Source organism: Amblyomma maculatum, chromosome 5 (assembly GCF_055883805.1).
Source record: "Amblyomma maculatum isolate TAMU_Amacu chromosome 5, ASM5588380v1, whole genome shotgun sequence".
Lineage (NCBI taxonomy): Eukaryota > Metazoa > Arthropoda > Arachnida > Ixodida > Ixodidae > Amblyomma > Amblyomma maculatum.
This window is the reverse complement of record NC_139348.1, coordinates 12,672,753-12,681,633: the sequence shown is the minus strand read 5'-3', so window position 1 is coordinate 12,681,633 and position 8,881 is coordinate 12,672,753. Positions and strand designations below refer to the sequence as shown.

Genomic DNA, 8,881 nt, shown 5'->3' with positions numbered 1-8,881 from the left:
CCATAAAAAAGGCACACTTGCACACATGCTAGCTAATTTGCGCGCATTCCGGCTCGCGAGCGAAAAAAAGTGCACGTGGTGCACGAGCTTCGTCACGGCACCAACGGATCAGCGCGGCGCAGATTCGCAGTACGGCACAACACCTGCCGGTCGCCACCGCGCGATCTTGGTAAGCTGCGCATGCGCGAGAAGAAAGAAGGTAGGCGAGGAGGATTTGTTTATAATCTGGCGGATGTGACGTAATAAATTGCTTATTTTTGTTTTTTGCTTGCGTGTACTCTCGTACCCAGACGTTTTTTTTTTATCGCCGCCTCCGCAGCCGCAGTTGCTCTTTTTTTTTTTTTTTTTTCCCGTTTTCAATTTTGGCGCGCAGTGGTACAAGCAAGCGGGAGGCTTGTTCGCGCCGCGTTGTTTCAGATTGACCAGACTGGAATGTATTCTGCAAAATAGACTGGGCGGCACCCATCCTTGCAAGTTTCTTCAGACTTTCGTAAGTACAGCGAAAATGCAGCGCAAACCACTTACGGCGGCATCCCGTACTTTCCTCGCCAACTTAGGAGAGCTCATGGCGCCGCTCTTCTTACGTTACAGCTTGTCTGGAAAGTTTTGCTGCATCGATGCGTTATTGCTAAGTGATCTCAATTCTTTTTTCGGCATCTTGCTGTGAGTCGGTGGCTTCGTAGAGGATCTACGAAGCTCTTTTGCGTGCGCCAGGAAGCAGTCCCTTCAATATCCGTGCTTCGATCGGTCGCCGGCGGCTCATTTTCGAGTGCGCCTCCGTTTTGCTCCCGAATAGCCCTGTCTTAGCAAGAGCAACCATTTCTATTTTTTGTTTCAGTGTGTGCCGAAATACTCTTGCTGCACAGCGTTTTTGGGATCTTGGCTACGTCGCAGCTTCTGCTCATGGGCTCTCCTGCACCATGAATGCCTTGTGGCTCATGAAAGGTGGGTACAAAGTGTGTGCTGGCAAAAACAGGTTGCTCCACAAGAGCGCTACTATATGACATCGAAGTGACCTTATTTCTGAAGCTGGCACTGGGCATGCATTTCGGTCAGCACCGTCACAGCCAAAGCAGTAGAAAAGGGGGAAGGGGGTGGGGGTGCCAGTACATATCTGCCGGATTGTTCTAACCACTAGATAGGACTAACCCGGTCATACGACTACAATTGTTGTATAACATTTTAGCTAAGCGTGATAATATTAATGCTGACATTTTTGCATCAACTCCAGGTGAATTCAAATTCTGTTTCTAGTTATGACTGTATATTGTCTTGTGTACCATACAAGGTAATTGCTGTTCATGGGCACGGTAAAAAAATACGTTTTTCAATGTTCACCAGCAAATCTACTCAGTGACAGTGCTATTTCTGTGGCTATTATATAGATCCTTTTTGTATTCCTGACTAGAGCTGGTGAAATCGCTTCTTTCAGCTGTAGCGCGTTAACAAAATGAATGCTGGTGCATATTTTCCAGTAGCTGTCAAATACAGTGAGAGGGCATTCAGGTGCACAAGGTGGGACTAGGCTGAACCAGTCTGTCCCATATGGAGATACTATTGCCCACGTAGGCCTGTCATGGTAGGAAATAGAATTGTATAATTGCTCGAAGAGCTTTCCAGTAGCATGTCTTGATGGGCTAGCTGGCACACCACTGCAGTGTGGTTTGGCTGTGCGAACAGGCCAAGGACGAAAGGAATGCACATGGAAATGATAAGTTTGTTTTATAATTTCTTCATCTGCGTGTTTCTTTGGTTTACACTGCCAAATCATATTCACGCTTTCCTATATGTTATCTTGCAAACAGCAAATGCACTGCTGACACTAGGGGCAAATGTTATTTGCTCTTTTTAGTTGAGGCCAATTTATTTTACTGATAGAACATTAAATGTTTCCATGTGAGTGCCATGCGACAGCTACTAGCATTATACTTTCCTTCTGTGTTGCAGCGGGATCATTCATGTCTTACCTTTACCAGGAGCCGGCATTTATTGCAATCTTCTGATTTCCAGGCCCTTCCCTGTCTGGCGCGTGTGCTGAAACAGGAATCCCTTGGAGGCGATTTGCAGCTTTTGTTCATCATCTTGATTCCGTCCCCACATAGGTAATAGCCACTGCGGTGGCACAGGATTAGAGTGCTCAATTGTTAAACCCAAGGACACGGGATGAAATCCTGGTTGCGGCAGTCCCTTTACAATGGAGGCGAAAAGCAATGCCGTGAACTGTGCGATGTTGACACACATTTAAAGACAAGGTTGTTGAAATTTCTGGAGGCCTTCACTAAAGCATGTATCTATGTCCCAATATGGAAACAGTCTGTCCGGGCAATGGACAGGGAGAAAATCCAATGAGGTCATTGAGAGCATATTTACCACAGTAGCAGGGGTGAATTTAGGTGCCTACCCTGTTGGGGGGGGGGGGGGGGGGGGGCACAGCTAGTATTATTGCGACATATCTGTAGTGCTTCCTGATATATATTTTTTTACATAGTGGCCATGCAGACCAGTTGGTGCAAACCTAACTTGCTGGACATGGACATGGGAAGCCAAGGACATGTGAACTCAATACAAAGAAGTACATGGGACAACACTGTTTGGTCTGAGACCCATTTCCAAAGCATTTCACCCCAAAAGAGCCAAGCATCAGGTCGGAGGAAATCCTGTACCAATTGGAAAACTGTTGAGTACCTGGCGGCACCTGAAATCAAACCTGGTACCTTCTGAATGCGCAGCATTTCTTTTTCTTGTGTTCCAGTGTCTTTGGCTGGTCCAATATGTTAGATTTAAGTTTAGTACAATACCCCAAGAAAACAAAAATGACAAAATATTTTTGGTCAGTACATAATCTAATTGCCCACTGTTCTTTTAGTTTTCATGGCATTGTTTGTCTATAAAATATATATCCATGAGATTTGTTGCCGCCTAACTAAATTTGTGCAGAGCAAAACACAAAATTTCACCAATCCAGTTTTTGTGTGTGTGTGTGAGTGTGTTTAGGTAAAGACTATCAGTGTTAAAGAAACATTGTTCTACATGCTAGTTTAACATATTTGACAATGGCTAAGTTTAAGAAATAAAAAGCACAGTTATGAGGTTCCTGAAAATTTTCAGACAGCTCGTCTCAGTGTATATTATTATTTTTTTTTTAAGAACATTGGTAAGTATGCTGAACACTGATGTCTTCTTACAATGAAATTTTTTCTAGCTTGGTCAGTTCTTTCAAGAACAAACTTAGTATTATCCTTTAACCATAATCATCACGGAATGACACCTGTAAAAAAAAAAAAAAAAAAAAAACGAAAATGTACTGCATACACCAGCGCACCTTTGACCAAGGCCTTTCTGAATTCATGAACGATCATTAAGCTTTTTTAAGATCTTCCAAAGCCACGTTGAACACCATTAGAACAAGAACCCGAGCAAGGGCTACTACCCCACCAAGACATGATGGCCTTGTGACAGAATCTGCCTCACATTCAGGAGGTACCGGTTTCAATCCTGGTGCTGGTGGGTACAAGATTTCTCCCTGCCTGATTCTGGGCTCTTCTGGGATAAGATGCTTGGGAAAGGTATTCTAGTTCACTTCAGGAAAAGGGTCATGAACCAAAATTCTCGCTTCGTTTTACCATTAGACAACCCTAAGTCCGCTTCGTGCAGCAGAAGCCCACATGCAGTTCCTTTTTCCTCCTTTCCTAAGCCATGAGCCCTGGTAAGCCAAGCACCAGGCTGGGCCATAGCTGGTACACATTTGAGAAAATTGGAAGTGGAAGTCGAACCCACCACATTGCTGTACTGTGGAATGATGCTGAGATAAGGAAATAGTGAGCCAGCCCAATTACTAACCATTCAAGAAAGACTACTGATTACTCACACTGTGGTTAATTAACAGGATGTACTCAGGGGTGCAAGAGCTCAAATAAGATTTGTAGCGAATTTTGGAGCAGCAAAATCTTCGTTTTAGAGCAATAAAATTCATATTTGGAGCAGCTCACGAGAAAAAAAAATTAATTCAAATTTTGGAGCTGTTAAACAGGGAAGAAACTTTACTTTCGGCACAAAAGAATGAAGAGGTATGAATATCGGACTGTATGAATGTGATCCAAAGGAAGTCTAGCAAAGGCCACCTATCACCGATGCTGCTTGTACTATTTATTTTTGTAAATAAGCTTTTTGTACTGCTAGGCATGCTATCACACACACAAAAATGCGAGTCATAAAATTGAAGAGGCTAAATAAAAAAAGCTAGAGAATATGCTTTTTTTTTTTTTTTTTTTTTTTTTTCATTTAGCACGGTTTGACAACCTTAATCATGGGACTTTATGTTGCTTGCAAGGCTCAAAAAACATTGTTTGACTCTCTGCGAAATCCACAGCTCGTGTCGTGCGAGGGCAGCTACGAAAGAGCTTAATTTGAAGCAGTGACTGCGATCAGCCTGTGTCCAGAAGCGAGCGCAGTGCAAAGACAAAATGTTGATTAAAAAGCAAATACAGAAACAAATACAAAAAGAAACGCCGACCAAAAGGCGAAATGGCAAATGCCGAAAGCAAGTTTTAAGCAAAGAAAACCGATGAGCGAGCACATCTTCGGCTTGTGAATTATACTTCTTGTGGACTGGCGGTGGCTTTGACACAATATTTTGATTAAGGAGAGGTGGACGATTATTAGGTTATGTATTTCATGCACAATGCATACTTTATAGTACTTCAATGTTGCAGCATGCATAAATGTTAATTTTGGCAGTTTTGGGCTCCACTGCGGCATTATGGAATTCAATAGCTAGGCTGCTGTGCGTTTCTCGACCTTCTGATGTTCGAAATAAATTTCACATGTTCCACCTCCAGTTGTATTAGCACGAACTTCGGCGGTGATGCAGGCATTGCGAAATCAGGGGGTAGACGAGTCGTACGTGAAAGTGCTGCAAGATATATTTAGTGGGTGCACAGCAATCATAGTTCTGCATAAAAAAGTAACAAAATTCCCATACAGAAAGGTGTTAGACAAGGAGACACGCTCTCCCCAGTACTATTCACAGCTTGCTTAGAGGAAGTATTCAGAGACTTGGAATGGGAGCAGTTAGGGATCAGGGTAGCTGGAGAATACCTCAGTAATCTGCGATTTGCTGATGACATTGCTTTGCTAAGTAGCTCGGAGGATGAACTGCAAATAATGATTGATGACCTAGATAGCAAAAGTAGAAAGGTAGGCTTAAAAATCAATATGCAGAAGACTAAGGTAATGTTCAACTGCCTCGGGAAGGAACAGCAGTTTACGTTAGGTAGCGAAGCACTGGAAGTAGTAGGCGAATATGTATACTTAGGACAGGTAGTAACCGCAGATCCGGACCATGAAAAGGAAATAACAAGAAGAATAAGATTGGGATGGAGCGCGTTTGGGAAGCACTCGCAGATTATGACTAGCAGCCTACCGGTATCGCTCAAGAGGAAAGTATACAACAGTTGCATCTTACCTGTACTATGGGGCTGAAACGTGGAGGCTAACCAAGAGGGTTCTACTTAAGTTGAGGATAACTCAGAGGGCTATGGAACGAAAAAGGGAGAGGGCAACATTAAGAGATATAGGAAGCGTGCAGAGTGGGTCAGAGAAATAACTCAAGTTACTGACATTCTAGTGGAAATTAGGAAGAAATGGGCATGGGCAGGACATGTAGTTCGAAGAGAGGATAACCGATGGTCGCTTAGGGTAACAAACTGGATTCCAAGGGAAGGAAAGCGTAGCAGGGGGCAGGTTGAGAAGTTCACAAAGGTCAAGTGGATGGGAGAGGCCTTTGCCCTGCAGTGGGTATAGTCAGGCTGATGATGAAACACAGAAGCCACCTCCTGCACTATCTGATGATGGGAAAGTGAGTCTATCGACAAGACAGTATAAAAATAACCTTGCTGTACATGAATGAACCAACAGGATATCGAAAACTTTCATGAGCTGCATAAAAAACTAAGATACATCATATAAAAACATGCAGCACTTAAAATACAGTGTTGAAGTATTGCTCCAAAATCACAAGTACCACCACGGCCCACCACGGAAGCAATAGCAGTGGTGCCTCGTCACAAACAGCCCACTTGCGTTATAGGGTTCCTTCAGCGCATAGACAGTGACTGAACTGGAAAGCGGTGAAAGCACATGGATGCAAAGAAAATATGAGTAGCCATTGGAATGCCATGCCGCCATCTCAAAATAAAACTAAAATGCCAGTGACGCATGCTACAGTGTCTGAAGCATCGTGATTGGTTATATCACCTCCGCAGAAAGTTGTCACTGAGTATGGCAAACTTTTGCGGATAGTCGGGGCATTTTGGCACAGCATGATGCAAATTTCACGCTTAATGCACAGCTTGGTGCAGAAATATGTAGCCGTATCAAAATATGCAATTGGTGCAGCTGTTGCACCCCTGTGTGCTGTCCGCTCATCATTCTTGGATATTCAGGCACCAAGCCGCTTCTGCTCTTTGAGGCCTGGGAGAGGTCTGTTGTCTTTGCCTTTTTAACTGCTTGGGGCACGACAGATTTTATTAACCCTATTCAGTATACCAACTCTTTTCAGCCTTCCGTTAATAGCTTGGTACGCAGATTTAGGGTGTCTTTGGCAGGCACACCTCCTGCATATCCTTCAAAACCTCTAGCAGTCTCTCCACTGCTTTGAAGCTCTGTTCGATCGATAGCCTTTGTCCTGCGAAGCTCCCTAGAAACCAAATACTGAGATTGTTGCACTGGAAGTCTCGTCACTGACACGAAAGAATAAGTAAGGGGAACAAAGGACTCCTTTGCGGCGCGATGGAGTCCTGTATTTTTTCTTCATTGTGCATGATCATCCTTTATAGATGTGGTATCGCTGTCATACCTGCTTAAGTGCTTCCGCACTAACTGGGAACCAACATGGCGGCCCACCAAGCCTGACTGCCGTTTTTAGCCAAAATAGGGAACCCTAGCATGAGATGTCACCACCCTAAGCCGGGCGCCGCGGCGCAACATGTAGGCTCCCTATCCTCTGAATTCGGCGCCATCTACTATTAGTGTTAGAAAGCGTCTGCTGTCCCATATTGTTTCCAAGATCATCCCCACGCTTGCAGGGGTGATCTCTGAGGCCATGCTTCCCGCCCTTCCTCGCAAACATCTCCTCGCCTTCGACTGTCTTTTGACCAAGCCACTTTTTTAAAAGAGCGAGAATAAGTGGCGACCACCCAGTGGTTCTTTTGGAGAGCCGCTGGTTCAGTGAGCCATCGGGAACCGTGAGCAGCCACTCTTTTGGAGAGCCGTCGCTTAGTGAGCAGTGGTTCTTTTGGAGAGCCACTGGTTCAGTGAGCCATCGGGAACCGTGAGCAGCGTTTCTTTTGGAGTGCTGTTAGGAACCGTTCTGCCAGAGTTAGGTCTTCTGTTTGCTGCTACTTTAGCGCCATCTATTAGCAGTACGAGAAAGAAACTCCAGTGGGCAGGCACAGGTGGATTGGGCCGGCATATAAAGAAAAGAAAAAGGTGTGCTGTCTGCACAATCCTTCGCACGTAGTTGGTCGGCTGTTTCGGCGCCGTGTCGAGGCTCCGCGCCGGCGACCTGACAGCCGCAATGTGTGCATGCTTCGGGTGGTCGCCGCTGTTTTTGTGCGTCTTTTGTTTTGCTTTCAATAATTGCTATGCATAGTTTTCTCAAGCTGCATTACAACAGGGCGAATGTGGAATGCATAGCCCCTTCCGCAGCCAGCCCAGCAGAAAAAAAAATATCTGGTTCAGTTATGAACAGCACCGACTGCAGTGCGTCGTGTGCTCAAAACGGAAACAGATGCTTTGAGAAAATTAAAACCACACTTCAGAGCATGAATGGCGAGCGATTCGGCTTGAAGTAGATACAAAATGAATGAATGAATTAAATACGGTCGGTGTATGTATGTGGCGGCAGAAACAGGAAGGTTGAACAAGTTTGGGTTAGGGTACCGGGCCAAAAACCTGTTGCCAGGAATAAAGGAAGCAATGGGAGAAGCCGGTGCGCTGAGAGCTGTGGGCATTGAGAAAAACTGTCGCAAAGTTGAACGGGGTTATAAGAATATACGAAAAACGAATCAGCTAGAGAAAGCATGTAGGAGGAGGGGGGGATTTAGAAAGTGAAAAAGGACTAACGCGGACTCGAGCTACAAAGCGCACACTGCATTAAAAAAAATGATGCATTTACACTTCAGGCTCCTGAGTTCACTGTCTCCGGGAATATAAGAGGGACCTCGAATCGGGTAATCTGCTTTCTCTATATTTATAATTCACTATCTATATCTGTCTACATTGTCACTATCAGTATTTATTAACAGTCAGTCCACACGAGATTTTGGGCTAGAGATTGATGGCCCGAAGTATTTATTAAGGATAATTCTCAGTGTGTTTAATGATGGCCAATGTTATTCAGATAATTTTGAAACGATAGGGTACCAAAAGAACGAAGTCCTCTCTTGGGGAATGGGTGCACCTCCAGTAAATATAGTGGACTTAAATAGAAAGAATCACGTCTAATGAAATATGGATTTTGCTGTTTACTGGGATTTTGTAGTCATCATGAGGGGAGTTAGGATGGACACACAAATATTTCCACGCTTTCGTTTAGTTTTGGGAGGTCGAACGGGTGCGGATCAGTGAACGAGAGAGAGGCAGAGTTGTCTTTCTCTCCAATAGACCACTGTTCGCTCCTGAGCGCCCCAGGCTTAAGTGAGCCAATGAACCGTTCAAATGAGCCGGCTCACTTCAGTGAGCTGAGCCGTTCTGAGCTACTCACTAAAGTGAGCCACTTTGCCTATCTCTAGGTCGTCGTCTCTTCAGCTCACTGTTCCCGAGTCTGCGTCGCTTAGATGGTAGCCATTAAAAGGTACTCTTGAGAAGATAAAGGTGGCAA

The 8,881-nt window shown here is 44.6% G+C and overlaps 1 long non-coding RNA gene across 1 annotated transcript; it reads left to right on the top strand.

Annotated features, from left to right (window-relative positions):
• The first annotated feature begins 345 nt into the window (after positions 1 to 345).
• LOC146187771 (uncharacterized) lies at positions 346 to 2,421 on the top strand. The gene is made up of 3 exons (XR_014707442.1): positions 346 to 490; positions 839 to 945; positions 2,011 to 2,421. It is a non-coding gene; the product is annotated as an uncharacterized LOC146187771 (long non-coding RNA).
• Positions 2,422 to 8,881: the final 6,460 nt, after the last annotated feature.